Source organism: Heptranchias perlo, chromosome 25 (assembly GCF_035084215.1).
Source record: "Heptranchias perlo isolate sHepPer1 chromosome 25, sHepPer1.hap1, whole genome shotgun sequence".
NCBI classification, from domain to species: domain Eukaryota; kingdom Metazoa; phylum Chordata; class Chondrichthyes; order Hexanchiformes; family Hexanchidae; genus Heptranchias; species Heptranchias perlo.
Window position 1 is genome coordinate 41,730,123 of NC_090349.1, and position 25,286 is coordinate 41,755,408.

The 25,286-nt window shown below is 41.4% G+C and overlaps 1 protein-coding gene across 4 annotated transcripts in view; it reads left to right on the forward strand.

The window, feature by feature from the left end:
• Positions 1-25,286, forward strand: part of tango2 (transport and golgi organization 2 homolog (Drosophila)) — a 110,039-nt gene that overhangs the window by 18,071 nt on the left and 66,682 nt on the right. The window contains exon 1 of one of the 4 annotated variants that reach the window (XM_068006124.1): positions 5,682-5,811. The exons of the other annotated variants lie outside the window; for them this stretch is intronic. The gene's annotated coding sequence lies outside the window, so the exon portion shown is untranslated. Of the gene's footprint in view, positions 1-5,681; positions 5,812-25,286 lie in introns of those variants that run through there. 4 annotated transcript variants of the gene reach the window in all.

Here is a 25,286-nt window from a genome sequence, read left to right on the forward strand (position 1 = left end):
GTGTTTCTAATCATCAGTACTTTTGCCATTTTAGCATGAAAAGCCCAAGATCAGGTTCTGATTCAGTTCACTGAAATTTGAGTCACAGCCAAATTCCAGACACCCATCCCTAATGGTTCTGAATGCATTGGGCTTCATGGTTGGAAATTATTTCACTCAGTTACTTGTTCATGGTCAATTCACAGATAAAATTACTGTTCTTAGTTTCTGAATAACTGGGCCAGACACTGTAATCCAGACATTCCAAAACTTGTTGTCTTTGTGGGCCTCGAGGGCCACAATTAAATACAAAACACTGACATGCCAGCCACCACTGCCAAATTACAAACTCACTTTATGTAATTAAATTTACAAAAAGCCACTCTCCAAACTTAAGCTACAGGTGGAGTTTAGAATTTTTCAACCGATTGAGAACAGACCTTTTGAAACCACCAGGTCTTCAAAATGCAATTGTAAACAATTTTACAACACCAAGTTATAGTCCAGCAATTTTATTTTAAATTCACAAGCTTTCGGAGATTTCCTCCTTCCTCAGGCATTTGCCTGAGGAAGGAGGAAATCTCCGAAAGCTTGTGAATTTAAAATAAAATTGCTGGACTATAACTTGGTGTTGTAAAATTGTTTACAATTGTCAACCCCAGTCCATCACCGGCATCTCCACTTCAAAATGCAAGTGGTTGAACCCAGTTGAATGAGAAATGTAAGCACAAATAAAGACTGTTCCATTGGGGATTTGCAGAACAAACATTACTTGTGAGCCACGTGCATAAGTCATCGTTTTCCCATTCTCAACCATGTCTATTTTCTAGTCTTTTCTCCCCCTATCTTAACACTCTGTCTGGCTTATCTTGTGCAGAATCACATCTCCCAGTTCCAACACACTGTGGTTCAGTACTTAGATTTGTCAATGTGTTATACCACTGCATTCCTTGTTCAAAGTCCATTTTAACATTGTGGGACATTGTATCTTTTAAAATACTTCCTGAAGAGCATCAATTTGTGTTCTTTATTCCTAGAGTACCACGGAGCTGTGACTAGTACAGAAATATACCCAGGGGTGATTCACGTGGCACCTTTTGTGGTCTTAGACTACTACACAGCTGTGAAATATTGTTGGTTGCTCAAAAATAGCAGTGTAAGCCGAAATATAGGTTAATCGCATCTTGGGGGCATCATGTTCAATCTGCAGGCTTGTAGCTATGAAAATTGAAGGCCAATGAATAGCTTACAAGAGAAAACTATCAAAATACACCTTTTCAATACATAGGTCATTGTCCAAGCTGCATGGGGGACCGGTACAATTATAGTGATGTCGTTTAAAAAGTCATTTGTAAGCTATCACCGTAGCTCTAGTGGATAGGCCACAAGAACACATGATTGTTAAGGATGAGGAAAGCCATTCAGCCCATCTATTCCATCCAAACAGAAAGACGCAGTAGTACACACACACACGCACCCACACACCAAACGTCTCGTAGTACCCAACAGATTCTGGGGTTTTTGGCTCCATGATTTTATCTGGGAATTTCCTGTTATCAATTCTAAATTTGCCTTGAATCTGTGTCCCTTGTCTTACTCCGACAATGTAATTTAAAGTAGCTTTCTGGATTTACTTTTTCTACATCATGCACTATCAAATACCTTTATAAGACCATCTCCTTTCATGGTTGATGAGCTCAAGTTTATCCGGTCATTCCTCATAACTCAAACCTTAAAAATAAACCTCGAGGCTCATCTCCGCACTGCCTCCAATGATAGAATGTCTCCCTTGTGTCTCAGTGGCAAGAACTGGCACAGTACTCAAGGTACAGTCTGACAAGAGCTCTTTGTAGTTGTCTGCACCTCTTGGCCTGGAATGGTGCACAACATTTAACACTATATAAATGTTTTGCCATTCCTTTTAACTGTTTTTAAATGTAATCCTCATCCTGCTGAATAAACTTGCATAGAAATCGGTTCCTGCCCACAATCTCTTCAAACAGCAAGTTCCCAATTCACATATCAAAATGAGGCAATTAAACAAAATACAGATTTTCTTTTCCTTCTCCCCACCATCCCAAAAGGGAAGAGTGGTGAGTAACTCACCCTGGCTACTCATGACAGTTTATACAGCGCTGTTGGCAATTGGCAAGTCCTGGAATTGGGTTGCCTATTAGGTCTCTTAGGAAGTGTGTGTAGATTTGAAAAACATTTTAGAAGTAGGGCAAGAATTATTATTATTGTTTAGTTGATGTGACATGTATGAAAAATACTGTTGGGCTGTGTAAAGCTGTCTTATTTCACTCACAAAGATAATTTTGAGAATTATAACGAATATTCCTTCCAGCATTACAAATCCACTTTTTTAAATACCTAAATTTTTCCCTCTGAGTTCCTGCCTTTCCCACCTCCTCTCAAGGCCTCAACTGCTTGCTGGGGTTCGGTTCCAGGTCTTGTACCTTTCCCAAGTGGCCATTTATTCATGTGTGAGTCTTGATTGCACCACAGCCAAACCTGATCCTTTCCTAGTCAACTCTCGGGTGCACTTGCAATTCTAGCAGAAGTCACTGGATAGCGACCACGAGCAGGAATCCTGGCTGATCTTATTTTTCCCCTCCCCTCAATCCGGGAGCGCTGTGCCGAGTTATAGCACTCCTCCTGCTATCCTGATTCAGCTCAGCATACTCGTCACAGAGTTCCAACAGTGTTGTCCTGTGCTTTGAAGGACACTGAAAAAAGAACTTGAATCCAACCCTATAACTCAACACTGTACAGGGCTTGTATTAAGTGATTGCAGTCTTTCCCACAATTACAGCCATTAACATCTTCAATAGACACTTTCTTGTCTATAGTCTACAACTTTACATTTGATTAATAGAAACAAAGGAACAGAGTGCCCCAAGTGCAATAATTGCAGACAAGCTTCAAAGCTTTGATGTAAAGAATATTTGAAGCTTTGAAGTCCATTTTTAAAAAGGGCAACCATTCCTGCCCAAGTGTTGAAGAAAATGAGCTTTGGGAAGACAATTAACATCTTCTTGATTATATTAGAATTTAAGTGCAGATTATCTTCAGGGTAATTTCAGATACAGTTGGTGAACGAGAAATCAATACACAGTTAGCATGTGAATGTTATAATTATTTGATGTGAAGCACCTTGGGATGTTTTACTACATTAAAGGTGCGATATAAATGCAAGTTGTTGTTATTGGAGAAAATGCCTTTGAAAATGTCGGGAATTTTGTTTTTTTCTCATACCACTTTTAAGCCCTGAATTTTTTTAACTACAAAATGATGACAGCCAATATCATATCCATTAGAAATTGGTTTAACACGTCTTGCTGTATCACTTGGTTTTACGCTACTGTTTTTACTGATAGTGTTATTTCAGATATAATTGATGATCTAAGATATTATCACAAGATCAGTGTTTCATACACATAGGTGTCAGCCGTGGCTCAGTGGTAGCACTCTTGCATCTGAGTCAGAAGGTTGTGAGTTAAAGACCCACTCCAGAGGCTTGAGCACATAATCTGACACTTCAGTGCGGTACTGAGGGAGTGCTGCCCTGTCGGAGGTGCCCTCTTTCAGATGAAATGTTAAACCGAGGCCCCGACTACCCTCTCAGGTGGACCTAAAAGATCTCATGGCACTATTTCGAAGTAGAGCAGAGGAGTTCAAGCAAATTTTTAATTACATTATTTCTATTGAACACATCTTTCGCTTGATACTTAAAACCAGCCTATGTAGCAAAATAAACATCAGAATTACATGTTGTCATTTTTCAAACCCCTGGAATGAAAAATAACTGTAGATTGTAGATAATCAGCAAAAAAAGATTTTCTGATTGACCAAGACTGTACCAAACCATAATCTAACGTCAACTCAAAAGGTATTTAACTGCTATATGACATTTCAGTTACAGCTGAAGCAGGTGCTGCAGAAGTCTTTTTTTTAAACCCAGAGTATACCACCAGAAAACTTGATTGTTGCTTCTTAGTTGGGAATTTAAATTTGTATCCACTTGGATGACCTGATTGTAATGGCCCTAATACTAGGTTAAGGGGTAATTTTTTGCTTGGCTCAGCTTCTCTTCAATGTTTTGGCATGCTGCCATGTTGGTATTCTGGCAATTTGCCATTTTCTCCTGCCTTTCCTGAGGTGCCGGGATTGCTAAACACTGCCACAAAAAACTTAATGAAACGTAGATATTAACCAAACGAAAACAAGAAAACTATATCTGCAAGCAACAAGTTTTAGAAGGATATGCAAATAGGGTGAGATGAAGTAGGGTGGGAGGAGGCTCACATGCAGCATAACCACTGGCACAGACCAGTTGGACCGAATGGCCTGTTTCTATGCTGTACGTTCTATTTTTTTGCAGATGTTCTGTCCTGCCATGCTGGGTTTTATCATGCATGACTATTATTTCTGCTGCAATGTGAACTTCTTCAGGAGTTTTTTTTTAAATTTTCATTAAAACTAAGGGGAAAATCACTTCTGGCATCCTTTTTCCCTGTTTTGATGGTGAATGTCATGCAAGCCTCCACCATTTTAATGGCGTCATTAGCCCAATGAAATTAAATGGGTGAGCGCATCAGTTAAAATAGCAGAGACAAATTTGACACAAATTCATCAAGCATTTGAACTGTAACATCATTCACAGTAATTTTCAATGTCTTGAAGTCTTTCTTTTATTTGCTCCATGGAATGTGGGTAAAGCTGGAAAAACTACATTTATTGGTCATCTTGAGTTCTCCTGAGACGGTGGTGATGGCCTTTTTCCTTGGACCGCTGCAGTCCTTGTGCTGATGGTGCTTGCACAATGATGTTAGGGAGTGAATTCCAGGATTTTATCCCAGCGACGATGAAGGGATGACTATGTACGTCCAAGTCAGGATGGTTTGTGACTTAGAGAGGAACTTGGATGCGATGGTGTTACCATGATCTTGTTGCTCTTGTCTTTCATTGGCAGAGGTTGTGAGGCTGGGAGGTGCTGTTGAAGTAAGCCTGGTGAGTTGCTGCCAGTGCTCCGGTGGCAGGGCCACTGATCAAGTGGACTGATCTGTACTGGATGGTGTTGAGCTTCGAGAATGTTACTGCAGTGGCACCCATCCAGGCGAATGTGAGTGTTTCATCACACTCCTGACTTGAATCTTGTAAATGCTGAACAGGCTTTAAGATGATACCTGTTAAATCTGTATTTTCTAGCAATTGATGGAATAGACAGAAATTTGGCAACATTATTATTTGCCTGCTTTTTCAAATGGGTATTATTGTGTTGAGAATTCAATACAAATGGTAGTAAAAATTTAAAAGAACTTGCAAAAATCTGGAGATTATTCAAATAACTTCTGGCACTGGGTATGTTGCAATAGCACCAACATGTAGCTGTTTTTATGGTGGGGAGAAGGTGAATCTTTCATTCCTCGTCAGTCCTTTCAATTAACAATCACCCTGTGCTTTATTAAGTGATTAATATTAACATCTGCGTATCTTTGCATATCTGCTACCAGTTTTTAATAGTAGTTCATTTTTACCCCTCTGGCAACTCGTGGAATGTATAATTATATATTAATTTTGTAATAATTAATATATTAATTATATGAAATTGTATCAGGCAGTGAGGAGGAATGGCGTGTGCCTGTGTTGCGAAACAAGTCTGTCTGAAGTCCAGGTCAAAGAACAGAAGAGCAGTCAGCAGTCACCAGAGAGGTAGAACTTAGTGACCAAGCAACAGCTGCCCAAATGTGACGGGAAGATATTTGGTGTCAGAATTAACTTTTGTGATGCACTTATAAGGGTCGATTGCTATACGGACTCATCTTGAAGGTAAGAGAACAAAATTTCGAGAAAGAATGGGATAGGTTAAGAAAGAATCTGGCATGACATGAACATAGTCCTACCAAACACTGAGAGCCAAGAGCAAACTGTAATCATTGTTAATGGAGCAAAATTTAGTTACTACTCGACACATCCAAGAAAACACAGACCAATAGATTTGGTCTGTTGAGTTGCTGCTTCATTTCTGCATTGAAATGAACTGGTAATGGAGCCTTGTCAGCTGCCAGCACTGCTGTCAACAGTTTACTAAAATCAGCTTTTAGGCAGCAAAAAAACACTGCAGCAATTACCAGAACAGCATTCCTTACGTTTTGGCAAGCAAAGTAAAAGAGATGGGGTATCCTTTTTTTCTTTTATCGCGATGAAAAACTGACTTTTGTCAGGTGTACCCTTTTCTGCGACAATTGTCACTATAACAGGATAAGATCCCACCTTACTGCGTGTGATTCTGCTAATCCATTCCAGCCCTTCTGGGGCCTTCAGTATGACACACCACTTCTGACAATGCAGGGTTTTTTTAGCTTGCACAAATCCTACAGGAAAGGGTCATAATGATTGAACTTGCTTCCTCAAGCTTCATGCATATGATTTTTTTTTATTAGTCATTTCTAATTGAACAATCAACATAACTGCTGCTCCCCATGCCATGCTGGTGACTGCAGATTTAAAATAAGTTCCTAGAGATGGTTGTCTGTTTGATCATTTGAGTATTATAATTTTTCAAATTCTAGTTCCAGCTTGTCATAATGAGCATTTTCAGATTTTTGGCTGATTTCTTCTGCCATAAATTTATGACTCTATCATTCAGCCTCTTATTTATTTTTAAGGGTACTTTGTCCTCTTTCCTTTTCTTGTATTTTCACACAGCAAGCAGCATCTGCAGGTGAAGGACATGACTAGGTGACCTACTCGTGTGCCATTACATCTGGGAGGCACCAAAAAAAAATCAGCCTGGGTGATTTTCCTCCTCTGATTTTAATTTTCTCTTCCCATCTTTGTGAAAATGCTTGGCTTCTCACACTGGTACAATTAATGTTGGTAATTCACTATGTGGAGGATCATAGGAATGAATGTACATTTCGCCACTACAGGTGCATTTACAGCACAGGGTTAGCATCTGCCGAAACTGAAGCAAAGTAGAATGAGACTCCCTTCTGGACGGTCTCACTCTGCTTTGTTCCGGTGTCAGTCAGACTCTCATTCCAGATTCAGGCTGCATTTACACTATAACTGTACTGTCAATATGAAATTAAACTTCTTCATACCAACACTACAGTTGAAATGTAAATACACTGTATGTCACAATGCACTGAGACTCCAACTTGCAGCTCCTGCATTTTTTTTTGGACCTTTTAGTCAAGAAAGTGAGTGATGTTGGTGTTGGGGAATGCAGTACAGTATTATGCTTGGCAGCCAGTATTAGCATCAAGCACTCCTAAGCCAGAATTGGTGTAACTAGATGCAGAATAAAGCTCCTTCTTCTCTGTGCTAACACCCTGCCCTAACTCCAACCTTCAGGGCGAATTTTCCATTTCCCAATTCAGCCATTGTTATTTCTTGTCTTGAGATAAGGCAATTTGTACTGAGCTATGGACAGTTTTATGCTGAATGCTGTTCCCACCAGGATTTAGATTGAAATAGCGCAGAATCATTTCGCTGAAGGCCCTCAATTGCTGCAGAGATTATCCCAATTTCCCGCCGTAACTTTGGCGGATGATTGGCAGTGCCCCTGGAGAAATGGCGTAAATGGCCATTTTCAGCATATTTTCCAGAGGTTCCGCTGATCTCCTGCCAAAGTTAAAGCAGGAAATCGGGAGAACCCATCCTCCCCACCAGCCCATGGAAGTTCAGGGTCAAGAGCACATTCATGGCCAGCTCAAGGAGTTTGGGGGCCCTCTGAAAGAGCTGTTCAGCTCCTGACTGCAGAAGCCAAGCACTGAAGGAACAGAAGGGTTTGGGGCATCAGAAATTTACTTTACAAGATGAGATAATGTGAGGAAAAGAAATTGGACTTAAAATAGTAGTTGTTGAAGAAAAATATTGCTTGAAGTAGATTAATTTCAGTAGACTGCAGCTTATTCCTGAGCTTTAGTGTCAATTGTATCCATGTGATTTATATCAATTAATGTTAATTGTATTCAGGTGGTGCGTATCAATTGGGAACACTCTTGTATCCATTTGTGAAGGAGCTGTTCTAGGGTGTGGTGTTGGTGCAATGTAAATCTCTGTGAATAAAGGCTTCGAAACAACAAGCTGTAGTATTCTATCCTTCACCACCTGGCTATCCAGTTTATTACATTTAGGTCTCTTTCTCCCCGTCACAAATTGCTGCTTGGTATCTACCTCTCTGTCCGATAAAACACTCAGAGACATTAGCCCCATAAGCATGAGCTCATCAAAAATTTTGCTGCCTGTATCCTAACTAGCACCAAGTCCCGTTCACCCATCACTCCTGTGCTCGCTGACCTACATTGGCTCCCGATTGGGGCACGCCTCGATTTTAAAATTGTCATCCTTGTTTTCAAATCCCTCCATGGCCTCGCCCCTCTCTATCTCTGTAACCTCCTCCAGCCCTACAACCCTCTGAGATCTCTGCGGTCCTCCAATTCTTGCCTCTTGTGCATCCCCGATTTTAATCGCTCAGCCATTGGCGGCCGTGCCGTCAGCTACCTAGATCCTAAGCTCTGGAATTCCCTCCCTAAACCTCTCCATTTCTTTCTACCTCTCTCCTTCTTTAAGACACTCCTTAAAACCTACCTCTTTGACCAAGCTTTTGGTCACCTGTCCTAATATCTCCTTATGTGAATAGGTGTCAACTTTTGTTTGAGAATCGTTCCTGTGAAGCACCTTGGGACATTTTACTACATTAAAGGCACTATATAAATGCAAGTTGTTGTATGCCCATGGGTCGTTATCGCACAGATGAAGGCCATTGTAAGTTTTGCAATATAAGCCTGCCCCCTATTTTGGATTGTCTTTTGGCACAGAAACAGCTTTTTCTGTGAGTTTAGCTGGGGATTGTTAGATATGGTGTGGGAGCAGCTCTTAAAGGACTGCAACTCATCATAAAAAGGGAAGTTGCAGAGGTAACGAACATTGTCTAATTGTTTGCAATGGCACACAGTTAGCTTCAGCCTCTGTATTTAGAAGGTGAGGAGGGGGAAAGGAGGAAGACAGATATTTTTGTTCCTGAGAGCAGTAAAGAGATGGTACATTTTTTTTATTTGTTCTCAGGATGTGGGAGATGTTAGCAAGGCTGGATTTATTGCCCATCCCTAGTTGATCTGAATAGGTGGTGGTGGTGGGCCGCCTTCTTGAACCACTGCAGTCCTTGTGCTGATGGTGCTGCCACAATGGTTTAAGGTCGGGAATTTCAGGATATTGACCCAGCGATGATCAGGGTACTGTGATATATATCCGAGTCAGGATGGTGTAGGGTTGCCAACCCTCCTGGATTCTCTTGGAGTCTCTAGGAATTAAAGATTAATCTCCAGGACACGGCTGCGAGTAAAAACCCAGGAGAAAATCATAGGGCCATTAAAAGAAAATGAGGATTTTTTTAATCAGCTATAAAAATATCGGCTATCATAGTAGGTATAGCAATTACCTACCCGCTGCCCTGTGATGTCACTCATTCAAATTTCTGCCTGTGCGAGTTCATCTCAACTGCAAGTGAAGGAGGTTCTCTGCTCTCGCTCAGCTCCCACTGTTTGATTATCCAATTAGGTAACAAAGAGTCTGTTGGCTTTCCAGTTGGCGTAGGAAGGTGGTACGCTGCGAGGAGGGACATGTTGGATGACCAATGGCGGAGTGGGGAGGGGCGGTTGGAGGTGGGAGGTCATGTGATGAAACCTCCTGGAATATGTTCAACCAGAGATGGCAATCCTAGAATGGTGTGTGATTTGGAGGTGACGGTGTTTCCACGATATTACTGCTCTTTTCCTTTTTGGTGCTGGAGTTTGCAGGGGAGGGAAGTGTTGTCGAAATAAATTTGGTGAATTGCTGCTGTTGCCCTGTACATACCGCAGCCAGAGGTGGAGCGAGTGGATATTGAGCCCAGTAGCAGGGTCTCCGATTAACCAATCTGCTCTGTTATGGATAAGTGTGTTGCAGCTGGAACCAACCAGGTGAGTATTTCATCAACACTCCTGACTTGAGCCTTGTAGATGGTGGAGAGACTTTGTAAAGTCAGGTGGTGAGCCACTTGTCGCAGAGCATCCCACCTCTGCCCCGCTATTGTAGCCACAAATTTGTGGCAGATGGAATTCAGTCTCGAGAAGTGTGAGGTCGTCCACTTTGGACCTATGAAAGTTCGATCAGAGTATTTTCTAAATGGCAAGAAGCTAGGAACTGTGGAGGAGAAGAGAGATTTAGGGGTCCATGTACAGAAATCACTTAAGGAGTAGTGGACATATCCAGAAAATAATCAAAAGGGCTAATGGAATGTTAGCCTTTATTTCAAGGTGGGTAGAAGGTATGATGTATTGCATAAAGCTTTATTTTAATGGTGTAGTAAAAGATAGACAATGTCAATCGGATTACCTACATTCACCAACCTAGTAGTTTCCTCAACAAATTCAACCAGGTTACCGTGACATGGGGGAGTAGGAGTAATTTGATAGCTCTTTCAAAGAGCCAGCACAGGCACAATGGGCTGAATGGCCTCTTTCTATGATGTATGAATCTATGTTAGTAGGAGTTCCAGATCTCCTGCATTTGGCAGGAGACTCGCTCTTGAGATTATAGTCTCCCATCTTGGGATTGCAATCTCATACTTTGTGCATTTTTCAATAGTCCCTATAGTTTTAATAGATGACTGTCACTACTTCTCTGGATGCTGGTTTAGCCCTGCCTCCATAATGCTCTCTTGCTTTCAACAGGAGAAAGCACTGATGAGCTCCACTGCCAAACAGGCTGCAACAAGAGAAAAAACAGAGAGACATTTTTCTCTTGTATTCTATTATTGCTGCTCCTCAGGCTCCAGTGGGAGACACCAGTTTTACTATGGTTATACTCTTGGAACAAATCAGGTATACGGCTCGCGACTGGAAATCTCAAACCTGCGATTCATCCAACGTTGATAGCTCTGCTACGTATTAAAGTTGCGGTTTGATCATCATGCATCGTTCCTATACCTCCAGCAATATCTGACAGTGGAACTATAAAGAGTTCATAACAGGTGTTGAAAGACTTCCAAAGGTAGAGGAAAAATTGGAAACCTTCACAATTACTCCTAATCCAATAAAACCGGCATTGCTCATGTATTTAGCACTCAGATAAAAATCCCAAAATACATCACCTCAAAGTTTCATTTCATTTTTCTTTATTGCTTGCTGTACTAATCTGCTTATAAAACAGAATTATAGTTACATTCAGTTGTAAAGGAATTATACTGTAATAATCAGGTTTAAAGGTTATGATATGTTTGATATTGATCAGTATCCCAAGAGAGCTCATTTTTTGCAGGTGTGATTCATAAATTATTTTAAATCGGTTGTTCAAGCCAAGTGAATCACAACATTCAAGAAGGAATTAGATAAGCTCTGGAAGAAGAAAAATATTAGAGTACAGAAAAAGGCAGAATATGACCCATAAAGTCAATAATCTGGGCTACTTGGATACTCCTGAATGAAGACATTAGGATCCATTCTTCAACGTGATGTAGTCTTTTTTTTTCTCTTTTGCCAACCACCAAAGAAGTGACAATATTGGAGTGTGCCCCACATACTAAAACTTGGCTTTTATTGTGGATCTGGCTGATTCCCAAGATGTTATTAAAGGTACCAATACAGACAATCACACAATACCACCATGTGCAATTGAGAGTGAAATACTCCAATTATTAAAAAACATTTGAAGCGTCTGTTTGGCTCAGGGATAGCACCCCTGCCTCAGAAGATTGAGGGTTCAAGCACTATTTAACACTTAAGCACATAATCTAGGCTGACAATGCAGTACGGAGGGCTTGTTGCATTGATAAGGATTCTGTATTTTGGATAAGATTTTAAACTGAGACACTGTCTGCTGCTCAGGTGGATGTAAAGAATCCCATTGCAATATTCGAAGAAGAGCAGCAAAGCTCTCCTGATAGTCCTGACCAACGTTTATCCATTAACCAACACCACCAAACAGATTATCTGTTTATTTATGTCAGCATGTACAAATTGGCTGCTGCGTTTCCCTACGAAACAACAGTGACAGCACTTCAACAGTAATTCATTGGCTGTAAAGCGTTTCAGGGAGATTTGACGTCGCCAAGGGCTACATAGATATAAGTTATCCCTGCTTTGCACAGATTGGGCAAGGTCCAATCCCACCAGAATGCTGTAAGCACCGCCCCCACTGAGGAGAAGGGCAACACTAAATTTAAAATCAGACGGACTGTCCTAAATAAAATAGCAAAATTCATATCAAATGACAGTCATCAAATCTGAATTAATAAAATGTTAAATCTGATTCAATGGCTACCAGACACAGAATCTAAACGTGAGTAAACAGGTAGAGGCACCCCGCCTACAGTCCTATGCATCCTGGTTCTATGACTGTATTGTTTCTTGCTCTGTGATTCTGTCTTCGTGTGAAAATGTATTGGTGTCCTTTATTTGAAGAACTCTTGTTATGGAAATTACACCTATTTTACAGTACTTTAGGTTCACGATCCAGGCAACGGAAATGTAGATCGGGTACATTTCTCTGCATAATGCTTCTGTTAAAAACCTTATTGGTCCTTGAATTTTTGTCTTGCTTTTTGTCATTGGAGGATTTGATTGAATTTTTAATCCAAGTTACTGCCTAAAGTTTTATTTTGTCTTTTCTGCATGTATATTTTTTGATGTGAAAAATACAGTGCATGCTGTAAGTGCACAGACATTTCTCACTGTCTGATATAAAATTAGAAAAAATGTTCACTGTAATCTGGACTGTTGGGTGTGCATATGATTCTTATCCATCAGTCCTATCATAGAAAACATTCTTAAGCCAGATGGGCACTTAAAGTAATCTGTTGTTGTGTAAGTATGGACCTATTGCGTCTTAAAACATCCTTGCAATAAACCACAATGGCACGTGTTATTAGCCTGTCTAGCTGATGAAGTTATTTTTGTCTCTTAACAAAATATTTCAACTAGCAGCTGCTGCAGGCCTTCGATTTTCCAACATAACTTTGGTGCTAGACACTGAGATACAGCTGGAAAAACAGGCTTCATTTTCTCCACTCCTTTTTTATAGTACCATAAAGTATGGAGTATAAGTCATACCTTCATTTAGGTTTTGATGACTTGTGACCAGAACTTGCAATTTATGTTTGTGGTGCAATCAATGTTTTACAACAAGAACTTGCGCCTTTAACATAGTAAAACGTCCCAAGGCACTTCACGGGAGCGTAAATTGGGTAACAATTGACACAGAGCCAAAGAAGGAGACATTAGAACAGGTGACCAAATGCTTGGTCAAAGAGGTATGGTTTAAGCAGAGTGTTAAAGGAGGAGAGAGAGAGGTAAAGGGGCGAAGAGGTTTTAGGAGGAAATTCCAGAACTAAGGGTCTAGATGGCTTAAGGCACCGACCGCAACGGTGGGGCAAAGGAAGTGGGGGAATTGGCAAGAGACCAAAGTTGGAGGAACGTAGAGTTCTCGGAGGGTTAATGGGCTGGAGGAGGTTACAGAGATAGGGAGGGGCGAGGCCATGGAGGGATTTGAACACCAGAATGAGAGTTTTAAAATCGAGGCATTGGTGGACCGGGAGTCAATGTAGGTCAGCGAGCACAAGAGAATTTCCTGCTGCCTTATTGCTCAGCAAGATGCTCCCTCAGTCTCTCAGCGGGTAAATGTGCTTTATGGAGTGCGACTCAACCATGCAGACCAAGAGGGAACCAGGATCGATCTGTGTTGAGTTAGATGATGCCAGCTGGGGAACCAGTGGGTGTTGGTGGCACTGTTAGTTGTCCTCAGTATCTCTGAGTTTGGATGGGGCTAAACTAATCTGAGCGCCAACTCCTGATCACTACTGTCATGCCTGCTGAAAAATGCACAGTTTTCACATTGAACATGATTAGGACTGGACTCTGCTGCGACCAACCAATTAAATGCTGTGCTCAGTGTCAGGAAGAAAGATCAAGGCAATGCCAGGCTGCTGGCACCTGTGGAGCCTTGAAAATGCCACTTTGCTCAGGTTTGACAACACAGTGGAATTTATGGTAGCTCACCTTGCAAAGCTATAGAGAATATTGGATAACAAGGAGCAATTATAAGGCAATGTCTATTCAAAAGATAGCAAAACGTGAACAGTTCATACCTATATTTTGAACTCTAAGAAATTGAAGTAATTCCTTACTATTTGTTTAATGAAATGTATACTGTAATTTTATAGGGTGGTTTTTGTGTAAAAATTGACATTTGGGATATCATTACTACAAGTTTATCAAAGTAATTCAGAGTGTTGCTGAGGAATTCTATGGATTGTAACCTTGAAAATAGGATTTTAGGTGTAAAACTTCTTGCTGTGCTTTTCCTTTTATTCCAGCACTTGTGAATGTGTTAATTGTTGCACTGGGCCACATCTACAGTCACAAAGCTACTATTTATTAAGCAAGATGGGCCAATAGGTGGCAGATTCAGTGCAAGATGGCCAAGTGTAAAATAATTAGTAATGGGAGCAAGAAGCCGGGGGAGAATGTGCTGAAGATTTTTCTCAATGAGGGATAAATCTATAAAATCATCAGCTTAATGCATGATTACAAGGAAAAAAAGGTGACAAAGGTACTGGGTTACGTTAGCAGAGGAATAAGGGTGTGAGCCATAAGAATCCTTGTGTAGCTATAGAAGGCATTAGCTAGATTCCACACAGAGTACTGTGTGTTGTTCTTGTCACTCAATTCTAATAAGGATATTATTGCCCTTGAAAAGCAGGGGAGAGAAGTGAGAAACTAAGATGATTTTGGGTTTCTGCACTATACATTGAGGCAAGGTTTGAGCTTGGACTTATCAACTGGGTTTAACCAATGTCTTGTACAAGTTCAGCATCACTTCCTTTTATATTCCATGTCCCTAAATATAAAATATAACAGTAGGCACGTCAGGTATCTAGCCATATAAATAAATATATATACATATTAAACTTACTCTGTAGTAATTGTGGTGGTTAATCAGGATGAGGTCAGTGGCTGAAGGTTGGGACAGGCAGGACTTGATAATAGTCTGTAGGAAGAGATGGGAAAGGAATGTTAACGAACGGGCATGGTGCCAGATAGTCTGGTATTGAAAAGGAAATGTGAGGCATGAATTGAGCTAGCTGTGAAATATATCTGGACGAGATAAGAAAGCGAAGGCTATGTCTGACAGACGTGGTTACTCATGCAGAACGAACGATGAACAGAGATCGATGGTGTGCTGAAGGAACGTTACTCAACGTGGTGCTATCATAGGCAGAATACATTAACGTATTCATCAGACAGAGATAGGACATGCTGATGTAATGGTGTCACATTAGGAAAATGTAATTAACTCTATGAAGATACGGTGCACCTAGGTTCCTGAGGGACTTCTACCTAGTCTTGTTTAGGGCTTGCATGACCAGTCAAGACGATGTGCTTACAACACCTGATGAGTCCGTTGCACGTGAGTTGCTTTTGCTACCAGGATCATGGGCACTGCATGTAATGGGTTGTATCAATTATGCAATAAATTAAGAATATTAATCAGGCGGCTCAGTATTTCCTAGTCCTCAAACTTGTATCAAGAGTAAGGATAAAGGATTATCCTATAAACCCAATATAAAACCCAGAATCACATGGATTTTTTTCTTAAACCTGTGTTTCAGATAAGTGGAGACAACTAGATATGTTTCTGGAGAGAGAGAGAGAGAGAATGAGGGATTTGGTGAAAAAAGTGGGTTGGTGGGATGAGAGAAATCGATAAGGGACAGGATTATTCTTTAACAAAGAGTAAATGCTGGAAACACACAACAGGTCAAACAGCATCTACGGTGAAAATAGACAAGTTAATGTCTTAAATAAAAACAGAAAACACTGCAAATACTCAACAAGTCAGGCAGCATCTGTGGAGAAAGTAACAGAGTTAACTTTTCAGGTCGATGACCCTTCATCAGAAATGGAGGAAGTGGAAGATGAAACAGTTTTTAAGCAAGTACAGAGTCAGGGAAAGTGGGGGAGGGAAGGGAGGAAAGAACAAAAGGGAAGGTGTCTGATAGGGTGGAGGGCAGGAGTGATTAAATGACAAAAGGGATGATGATGCAAGGCAAAGAGGGTGGTAATGGGACAGGTAAAGAAACAAAAGAGGGTCTAAAGGAGCTATTAAATGGCAACATCAGAACCATTACCAGCACCAGCACTGAGTTCTGATGATAGGTCTGCGACCTGAAACGCTAACTCTGTTTCTTTCCCCACTGATGTTGCCTGACATGCTGAGTATTTCCAGCATTTTCTGTTTTCATTACTAGCACTTGCTGTCCAAAAAAACAGGAGCAGTGGTTATGATCTGGAGTTACTGAAATCAGTGTTGAGTCCAGAAGGTTGTAAAGTGCCTAATCGAAAGATGAGATGCTGTTCCTCGAACTTCCGTTAATGTCTTGGCATCTGCATCAGATTCATTAACTTGTCCCTCCACAGATGCTAACTAACCTGCTGAGTGTTTCTCCCACTTTCTGTTTTTGTTTCATATTTCCAGTGTCTTCAGTTTTTGTATTTTTACCAGGAATTATTTGTTTCTTGTTTCTAAAAATTGTGGGTGACAATGTCTATTGAAGCCTCCGAATCCTTATTTAGCAACAAATTTTATTCTCATACCACCTGCTGCTGGACAAAAACTCTTCCAGAATTAAATGGAACTTCTTTGAACTTTATGTCTTTGGATTCTATGGGGATGAAATATTACTTGTCCGGTAATGCAAAATGGCCGCTATCATATCGGCAGCTCTTCTTGCACTCCCTCTCCCAATTTTCTTCTCCATTTTCTTCAAAGGAAAATAAAATTGGGCGGAGTGTCAGATGGGCTGCTGATATGCTAGTGCCCATTTTACACACTCACCCAAGACCAATTTCAATCCCTATTTCTTTAGATTTCTGCTATTTTCTTACAGCCCCGAGGAAGGAAAGTAAGAAATAACTTGCATTTAAATAACGCCTTTCACAATCTCAAGACATCCCAAAGTGCTTTACAGCCAATGAAGTACTTTTGAAGTGTAGTCACTGTTGTAATGTAGGAAACGCAGCAGCCAATTTGTGCACAGCAAGATCCCACAAACAGCAATGTGACAATCATCAGATCTGTTTTAGTGATCGAGGTTTAAATATTTAGTTCATTGAGGTTTAAATATTGGCCAAGACACCAGGGAGAACTCCCCTGCTCTTCGAATAGCGCCATGGGATCTTTTAGGTCCACCCTCGGTTTTACACCTCATCCGAAAGACGGCACCACCGACAGTGCAACACTTCTCAGTACTGCACTGGAGTGTTAGCCTAGTCTCTGGAGTGGAACTTAGAATCATAGAAATTTACAGCACAGAAGGAGGTCATTCGGCCTGTAATGTGTGCCGGCTGAAAAAGAGCTATCCAGCTTAATCCCACTTTCCAGCACTTGGTCCGTAGCCCTGTAGGTTACAGCACTTCAAGTGCATATCAAAGTACTCTTTAAATGAGTTGAGGGTTTCTGCCTCGACCAACCTCTCAGGCAGTGAGTTCCAGACCCCCACCACCCTCTGGGTGAAAAGAATTCTCCTCAGCTCCCCTCTAATCCTTCTACCAATTACTTTAAATCTATGCCCCCCCGGTCACTGACCCCTCAGCAAGGGGAAATAGGTCCTCCCTATCCATTCTATCAAGTCCCGTCATAATTTTATATACCTCAATTAAATCTCCCCTCAGCCTCCTTTGTTCCAAAGAAAACAGCTCCAGCCGAGCCAATCTTCCCTCCATAGCTAAAATTCTCCAGTCCTGGCAATATCCTCATAAATCTCCTCTGTACCCTCTCTAGTGCTATCACATCTTTCCTGTGAAGTGGTGACCAGAACTGTACGCAGTACTCAAGCTGTGGCCTAACTAGTGTTTTATACAGTTCTAGTATAACCTTCCTACTCTTGCTTTCCTTTATTAGCCAAGGCATAGAATATCTACTTATCCTGCTACCTTCAGGGATCTGTGGTAATGCACTCCATGGTCCCTCTGTTCCTCTATATACTTCGCAGTATCCTCCCATTTGTTGTGTATTCCCTTGCCTTGTTTGCTCTCCCCAAATGCATTACTTCACACTTCTCCGGATTGAATTCCATTTGCCACTTTTCTGCCCACCTGACCAGACCATTGATATCTTCCTGCAGTCTACAGCTTTCTTTCTCACCATCGACCACACAGTCAATTTTTGTATCGTCTGCAAACTTCTTAAATGTAGGGCGCATAATTAAGTCTAAATCATTGAGATGTACCACAAAACCTAGTACTTGTACCCCTAGTACCCTGCGGAGCCCCACTGGAAACAGCCTTTCAGTCACAAAAAAGACCCGTTGACCATTACCCTTTGCTTCCTGCCACCGAGCCAATTTTGGATCCAACTTGCCACTTTCCCATGGATCCCATTTATTTTTCTGACGATTCTGCCATGTGGGACCTTGACAAAAGCCTTGCTAAAATCTGTGTAGACTATATCAAATGCGCTACCCTCATCGACCCTCCTTGTTACCTCCTCAAAAAATTCAATCAAGTTAGTCAGACACGACCTTCTCTTAACAAATCCATGCTGACTGCCCTTGGTTAATCCGTGCCTTTCGACATATTACTGTTGATTAATACTGTCCCTCAGAATTATTTCCAATAATTTGCCCACCACTGAGGTTAGGCTGACTGGCCTGTAATTACTCGGTGCTTCTCTTTTTAAGCAATGATATAGTCCTCTGGTACCATGCCTGTAGCCATAGAGGATTAGAAAATGATGGTCAGAGCCTCCGCTATTTCCTCCCTTGCTTCTCTTAACAGCCTGGGATATATTTCATCCGGGCCTGGTGATTTATCCACTTTCAAAGATGCCAAACCCCTTAATATTTCCCCTCTCACTATGTTGATCCCATCCAATATTTCACACTCCTCCTCCTTAACTACAATGTCTGCATCATCCCCCTCTTTTATGAAGACAGACGCAAAGTATTAATTTAGAACCCTACCCACATCTTCCGCCTCCAAACACAGGTTACCTCTATGGTCTCTAATAGGCCCTACTCTTCCTTAGTTATCCTCTTGCTCTTTATATATTTGTAAAACATGTTTGGGTTTTCCTTGATTTTTACTTGCCAATATTTTTTCATGCCCTCTCTTTGCTTTCCTAATTTCTACTTAAATTTCACCCCTGCACTTTCTATACTCCTATAGGCTTCCTGCAGTATCGAGCTCTGGGTATCTGACATAAGCTTCCTCTTTTTTTGCCTGATCATACCCTTGACATCCAGGGGGCTCTACATTTCAGAGTCCCACCCTTCTTCTTTGTGGTTCCCCCAGAACTGGTCCCAGTGCCTCAGGAATTTAAAGCCTGCCCTCCTGCACCATCTCTCCAACCATGCATTCATCTACACCATCCTCCTATTTCTGTACTCGCTAGCGCATGGCACTGGGAGTAATCTAGAGATTACTGCCTTTTGAGGCCCTGCTTATTAATATCTTTCCTAGCTCCCTAAAATCTGCCTGCAGGACCTCATCCCTCTTTCTACCTAAGTCCTTGGTACCGATATGGACCACGACCTCTGGCTGTTAACCCTCCCCCCTCAGAATGGCCTGCAGCCACTCAGTGACATCTTTGACCCTGGCACCAGGGAGGCAACAGCCATCCTGAAATCATGTCTGCGGCTGCAGAAACGCCTTTCTGTTCCCCCAATTATTGAATCCCCTATCACTATTGCTTTCCTGACCTTCCTCCTCCCCGCCCCTGTACAGCTGAGCCACCCATGGTGCCATGGACTTGGCTCTGGCTGTACTCCTCAGAGGAACCATCGCTCTCACTGGTATTCAGAACCAGTTAAAGAGCGAGATGCACTCAGGGGACTCCTGCACTACTTGCCTGGTCCTCCTTGTCTGCCTGGCGGTCATCCATTCTCTCTCTGTTTGCACGCCCTTAAGCTGCGGGATGACCACTTCCTGAAACATGCTATCCACTTAGGTCTCAACCTCGCGGATTCACTGCAGTGACGCCAGCCACTGCTCAAGCTGCGAAACCCAGAGCTTGAGATTCCCCCAGTTGACAGCATTTCCTGCACATGTGGTTATCCAGAAGCGTCCTGGACTTCCCACATGGCCAAAACCTTCTGGCTCAGAGGCGAGAGTGCTACCACTGAACCACAGCTTTATCTTAAAAGCCATTTTTGAAATTCTTGATCCTCACTCTGTAAATAGTATTTGAAAATTCTGCACTTTGTTTACTTGACCTCTATCATTTACTAAGCTGTCATTCTTTATTGGCATCATGTTGCATCTAAAATAGCCTGTAGTCCCTATGGGCTTGACATGCCTTAAGACTCATTATTGTATGAATGCTTTAATTTTGTTTTTATCCTGGAGGTATCACGTATTCCTGTCATTTTCCTTGCTTGGCTTTAATTCTTAAGTAGTTTCTTTTTGTGACATTGCCCATTCCTTTGCTCCAAAAAGGTACGTGTTTTTTGTTATAACAGGAATTACCATGCCCTCTTTCCATACTCATTAAAAAAAATTGTAATGTACTTGTATAAATGATGAGCCTGTTTTAAACTGACTTCCATGGCTGATTACTCATCTGCAGCTGTGCTTACAGAGTGAATAAAATCAGGGGATTTGCAGTTTGAACACGGTTCACACATTTCCACTGGGTCTCCTAAAAAGAAAAGTGCTGTTGCTGTGTAATGAGCTGCTTGGGGAGTGCAGTGAAATCCCCCTCCCTACATGAATTATGTATCACATGAAGTCTCAATAGACTTTAGGATTTAAGATAATTGACACTTAGAAGTTAAATATTTCCAAAATTTGCCTTGCGGCTTACAAAAGTAGATTCATTTCCAGTTTTAACGAGTTGACTTCCAAAATGTCCTTCCATTTCGGCAGTGGCTTACTGTTTTCATACTGTATCTGAATTGCTGGTTTAACGGTATAATTTGTTTCCTATAGAAGGGTTTCTTCTTCCTGTCGCCAGGGTCAGCTATTTTATTGCTCACAAAGCCTGCTTTGCTACCCAGTGATGAAATATTGTAGCCCGGTTTGACAGGTTACGGAGAAACCCATCTGTTGCTCCTGTATTTTGGACGCTGAAAAGCTATTAACTTAAGTCAACCACATGAGCCCTGATAACCGCAGAGAGTTGCAGCCAGGCTGCTAGTTCTCTAACAGGTCATGACTGGTGCAGCGTCACAAAAGTTGCTCAAGGAATATGAGAGCTGCACCTCGACACTCTACACAAATATAGGCATGGTATACCAACACCAAAGCTTTGCATGCTGATACTTTTGCCTATACAATTGTCTCCCAGACAATGTGGTTACCTGGAACTCTGTCCCTTGTATACTTAAGTTTCAACACAGCGTTGGCCATTACTTGGTGAACCAAGATTTTTTGAGCACACATTAGACCATCAGACAGCTCTGGACTTGGCTTTGACACTTCAGTTCAGATTTTCAGTGTTCTGATACTGCAGCAACCAACGGGATATATTTTGTAAGATATTTGTCCAATATTGCAGTTGCTTCTCGCTGGATCATGTCGCATCACATATGGGGAAAGAATAAAAATGTAATGGAAGAATAAATCTTTGCAATAGGACTCAAACCTGTGTCACTGAATTCTGTCAAGCACCTTTCTTTCCCATTTGTCCTTGGATGTGGGTGATGCAGTCAAGTTCACATTTATTTCTCATCTCGAGTTAATCTGATAAGGTGGCGGGCCTTCTCCATGAACTGCTAGAATCCTTAAGGTGATGTCCTCCAATATTTCCTAGGCTACTTCACAGTACATTAAGAGTCAACCACATATTGTGGCACTGGATTTGCGTTTAGGTCAGACCAGGTAGCGGCGATAGGTTCCCTCCCCCGAAGGACATACTGAACCAGTCGGTTTTTAATGATAATCTGGCAATTGGGTGGGATTTGAGCTCAGAACTTCTGAGTTGGCAGTCCAGTATCACAACCATTGGGTCATCATTGCCACATCTTTCGTGATAGCTTGTGTCCGTGCTAAAAGCAGCTATTTCGCTTGAAAATTTATCCCAAAACGGTGATTGTTCCTAGCACTTCCCTAGGATAAACAGTGTACACAGGTGTAATATCATTCTGACAAGTGGAAACAACTCCCTAAAATGGAAGTGACAACATTACCGGGGGCATTTTCCAGTAGCTAAGAAGAGAACACTGATAGCTGAGGCAACCAAGGGTGCTGTCGTACCCTTCCCAGCAGGCAGGTCCACAGTGGCATTGACAGAGGCCAGCGGGAGGTTGCTCTCGGTTGAGCAGAAGGATAGAAAAAAAAAGAGGGGTTGAGGCAAAAATAAAGTATTACTAACTGGATATTTGTACAGAACAAGATGGGCTTGTAACAGAGCTCTGTTACTACATACTTCAGCTGGCATGAATCTGGGCTGCCTCTTTGATTTTGTCATCACTCAATTAAAAGTATTGCCTGCTGAAAGTTAACAAAACTATTTTTATTGTTCAGCTTCTCTTTTTTTTTGCCAGATTTGCTTTCAGACCCTAGCCCAAAGCAATAATGATTGGAGGTGTCTTGATTTTTAAAGTGGATACACTGTCTGTGGTCTGCCCCTCTGGATTGACAGTACCAAAACGAGATGAATCTTTGGCTTTTAATACATTAGGGCCCTTGCATGCAGCTTATGGGAGTATTCCACCGAAGCTTTGTAATTACTGGAAAAACAAATTAAAAGCTTCTTGTTATGGTGGTATCCTTCGTGTTTGGGGATGGCCTGAAACTGAGCAACTTGCTTTGCTACAAGCACAAGCGGCTGATAGCTGATCACAGTGTGCAACTGACTGTTGTGGCAAGAGCTACAACTCATCATTTAATCCCTTCCCCGGCTGAACAAATCTGCACAGTGACACAATGCAAAAGATAAAACGAAAAATAAGGGAGAAGAAGAAATCCTTGTGTTGTTGGCCAGAGGCCGTAAGGAGAAAAGTTAATTATCTGATGGTGTACAATTATGAAATGCTGCTCGACTGTAAGGGGAGAAAAAAAATGACTTTTTTTTGTGTGGAAGATTTTCGGGTTTATGCGTGTTGCCAAAGCACCAAAATGAAAACCGAATTTCAAAATTTGCTAGTGTATCGTATCAAGGATCCAAGAGATTTGCAACTGGGGCCAAAGGATCAGAGCACTTGCACGGTGATAGGGTGTCCAAAATACTGTCTTGTCTGGTAGATAAATTAGTGCTGTAAAACAGGCCTTCGATTGAATTTTCTCCCAGTTATCACAATCAAAAGAATAGTTATTTTTTTGCCCTTGTATTTCTGAAGAATAATTGGAAGGCTAAAAAATGAAGGTGATGAGTGACTAAAGGCACAAATAAAGATGCTGCATCTGGTGCACATTTGAGGTATCGCATCTGAAAGTGTGGCCTCTGCCACATCACACTTCCGTAAAACAAAAAAAAATTGTGATTTTCTTAAATAACCACTTGCCGTTAATATCTGATCGACTAAATGGGAATAAATCAAAAAGTACCATTTAAGGCATGAGGAACCACCTGAAAACAGAAATCAAATCCCTCAATTTTTTTTTCAAAGCCATCGTTTATGAACTAGTAGGTACCACAGTACAAGCAATCGTATTGGTCAAATAATTTCTTCGCTGTGCATGCATGTTCTCCATCTAATCTTTGGGAAGACCAAAGCCACTGTCTTCGACACCTGCCATAACTTTCATACCTTTGCCACTGATTCTGCCCACCTTCCCAGCCACTGTCTCTCACTGACGCAGATTGTTCCAAACCTTTGCGTTCTGTTTAACCACAAACTGAGCTTCCAGCCCCATATCCTCTCCATCAGAAAGACTGCCTATTTCAACCTCTGTAACATCATCCATTTCTGCCCCTTCCTCATCATCTGCCATTGAAACCCTGACCTGCCTTTGTCACCTCTCGACTTGATTACTCCAGTGGTCTTCTTTCTGGCCTCCCATCCTCCACCTTCCATAAACTTCAGTTCATCCAAAACCTTTCTGACTGTACCATGTCCCCATCACTTATCACCCCTGTTCTCACTGACCTGAACTAAATGGGGGGGGGGGGGCTCAGGTGGGGAGAAGTTTAGATTGATAAAGAGAAAAGACAAGGAAGTAGTACAGGTAAGTGATGGGGATAATGATAAACAGTGTGTGTCAGGAAGGGACAGAGCAACCCCACTGCCTATTCAGGGTTATTTAACATTTTGGAAGGATAGGAAAAAAGGTAAAGGCAGTGGGGTTGCTCTGTTAGTAAAGGATGAAATTGGTATAATAGTGAGAAATGATCTTGGCTCAGAAGATCAAGATGTTGAATCAATTTGGGTGGAGGTAAGAAATAGCAAGGGAAAGAAATCACTGGTGGGAGTAGTATATTGGCCCCCTAACAGTAGCTACACTGTAGGGCAAAATATTAATCAGGAAATAAGGGGGACTTGTAAAAAAGGTAATGCAATAATCATGGACGATTTTAACTTTCACATAGATTAGACAAATCAAATTGGCAAAAATAGCCCTGAGGAGGAGTTCATGGAGTGTATTAGGGACTGTTTCGTAGACCAATACGTCGGGGAACCAACCAGGGAACAGGCCATTTTGGATCTGGTAATGGGTAACGAAACAGGATTAATTAATGATCTCAAAGTAAATGATCCCTTGGGAAGCAGTGATCATAACATGATAGAATTTCACACCCAGTTTGAGAGCGAGGATCTCTGGTCTGAAAATACCATATTAAAGTTAAATAAGGGCAATTATAAAGTAATGAGGGCGGAATTGGCTAAAGTGGACTGGGTAAACAGATTAGATGGTATGATGGTGGATAAGTAGTGGCAAACATTTAAAAAGATATTTCATGACTCGCAACAAAAATATTTCCCTGTGAGGAGGAAAGACTCCACAAAAAGGGTGAACCAACCATGGCTAACTAAGGAAGTAAAGTAAAAGAAAAAGCGTACAACATGGCAAAGATTACTGGTAAGCCCGAAGATTGGGAAAACTTTAAAAACCAGAAGAGGATGACTAAAAGAATAATAAAGAGGGAGAAAATAAATTGAGAGTAAACTAGCAAGTAAAAGCTTCTACAAGTATATAAATAGGAAGAGTAGCCATGATGTGGAGATGCCGATGATGGACTGGGGTGGACAACTGTAAGGAATCTTACAACACCAGGTTATAGTCCAACAGTTTTATTTGAAAATCACAAGCTTTCAGAGATTATCTCCTTCGTCAGGTGAGTCACCTGACGAAGGAGATAATCTCCGAAAACTTGTGATT